Raw genomic sequence first — 2,737 nt, forward strand, 5'->3', positions numbered from 1 at the left:
CAGGTACAGGTCCCTTTTGTGCAGGAGGGCTCGCTATAGCAAAAGCCTGGTGCCTGCAGCCATAGCAGCACTGAACAAAAGGCCAAGATAAAAATGCACCCCAGTCCCACTGTGTTTTATATATTCTGTCTGCATGTTATCTTGTTGTGATTGTTGTCCATCTGTTTATTGTCTGTCGGCGTGCGGCCCACAACTGTAACTGACAATACAGTCTAAAGTCTACCTGCCAGAGCAGTTTTGACTACATTGTTATGTTCTTTTAATAACACAGACATTCAATTTAATTAAGTTCAACAGGGGCTTCATTGGCACGGGAAACAAGAGTTACAATTTCCAAAGCAATTGAGCAATACAAAACAATCAAGTAAATTACATTTAAAATGAATTCTAACAAAAGAAAAATGTATAGATGTCATGTAATGGACAGATAACCAGCACAAACAGCCTCATGTGTGACTTTTATTATATAAATGGTTTGTCCTGCAGTGTGCAGTGCAATTACTGCTATCGGTGTATGAATGTGTGTGTGACTGGGTGAATGTGTACAAAAAAAACCAATGTAAAGCGCTTTGGGTCTGTGATAAACGGAGATATAGCGCTATACAAGTCCATTTACCAATTGAATGCACCCTGTGGGGATATTCTTCTTCTTCTACTTTTTCTTCTTCTTCTTCTTCTTCTTCTTTTTGTTTTACTGGCGGGTGGCACCTAACGTTAAAGGCGCATTACCACCACCTACTATATTGGAGTGTGAATCAAATATATCCCATTAACTAGGCAAGCAAATAAATAAATGAAAAAATAGAAATAAATAATTATCATTTGTAGAAATATAATAAGTTATATTCTTTCAAATAACCCAGTCTCTCTAAAAAAAATTATTAAAAAAAAATAAATTCCCTCTTCATTTTGTCAAAACTCTTTCAGGCATATTGTTCTCACATCCCCTTTCCCAATTTTCTTCCTCAGCGTTTCCCTGTTAGCTGCACACCTCACACAATGGCAAATGACGTGCTCAACTGTTTCTGCCTTTAAGTTACAAATGCACAAGCCTGATGGATGCTTGCCTAACCGATGCATAGTTCTGTTTAACCCTGTATGCCCTAATCTAAGTCTCGGTATGATGGTTTGTTCTCTTGGAGTTCCTCCCTCTAATATCCCTCCCTCACACTTTTGACTGTATGTTGTGTAGATGGCGACCTTTAGCTCCTGTGTCCTACTGTTTCTGCAATGCAGCCATGATTTTGGTTTTGACCAGAGCTTTTGCTTCGCCTTTACGTTCTATCATTATAAAATCACTATTATAATATAATGAATGAGGTTTTTCTTCCCTCAGTCTTCCCTCAGTCCTCCCTTGGCCCAGCTGTCCTGTTAATCCCAACCCTACATTTTACCATGTGTGATGCCACGCATGGGAACATGTAGGGTTAGGCAGTAAGACCATAAAACACTCTTTCTGCCTTTTCTCAGGCTAGGATGAACTGATTTCTAAAGTTTTTGTTTAATTATTTATACTACATAGGATCTCAGAGTTCAAAACACCTTCATATCTCCACCGGTGAAGTAGGCCTTTAAGTTGATATCCATGACTGTATCCAATTTGAGAGATTGTATTGCTAAACGATCTGCAATTTTTGTTCCCCTCTATGCCCTCATGTGCCAGAACCCAACATGAATCTAACGACTGACTGCATTGTAATCCGAATAATGTTTCCTGTATTTCATAAAGAATATCTGGCCTACTTTTAGATGACATGGACTGTAATGATACTAATGATGATAATGAATCTGAACATACTATAACCTTTCCCAATATATTCTGCTCTATCCACTGCAAATATATAACTAGAGCTAACACAACTCAACTGTATACACTGCTAGATGATCTGGTGCTCTTGCTTATTGCTAACTTTAAGATCAGGGATGACCCAAGCCAACCCAGTACTTCCAGTCTTGGGCTCCTCAGTGAATGTTGTATGTGATACATGTTCACTCTTTATGTTAATTTTCCTTCGCTCACTGGCTGTCTGTTTGTCCTTTTCCAGTTTTCCCTGGTGGAGACAAGACGGTGTGGATCCGGTCCCCCCTCTGACAGCATCTGAAGCCCTCCTGCATCCACACTATTCACTATTCATATTTTAATTTTAGTACTACCATGTAAACATCTGGTCAATGATTCACTCCTTTATGATTTTCTCTATTTAGGGGAGAACGGGGGAATGTGAGACACCCCCTGTATCTAGGCAATGGAACACATTTTTGGTCATCATGTGAGATATATGTTTTCAAGCCCCTCTCATTTCCCCTTGGCCATGAAAGAGAGGACCTCATGGTGATGTTGTAAGCATGTTTTTTTCACAAAAATGTCTTTTTTGCTTGTAAAAGTAATTTTTCTTGCTGTCAACTTAATCGATTGTTGTGCTAAAGCAAATTGATTCATGTAGAAAAACGTACACATGTTGATGAACTACCAACATATGAAACCATGTGATGATGATAACTGAAGATTAGCCTGATTTGCTGACAGAGGTAATTTTTCTCAAATTGTGGCAGTGGGGTAAAGTGAGACAAATGCTGTGGGGTAAAGTGAGACAGTGTCTGTGCCCTCTTTTAATGAATCCATTATATTTGAGGTAGCAAGGAGACTAGTTTGAATAAGACAAAAGACAATGTGGGCTGGAGGTGGGAGTTGATGGTTGAAGGGGTGTCAGCAAGGGGATGGTTTGGCAAGTATATA

This window comes from Ammodytes marinus (assembly GCF_949987685.1).
Source record: "Ammodytes marinus genome assembly, chromosome: 10".
Lineage (NCBI taxonomy): Eukaryota > Metazoa > Chordata > Actinopteri > Uranoscopiformes > Ammodytidae > Ammodytes > Ammodytes marinus.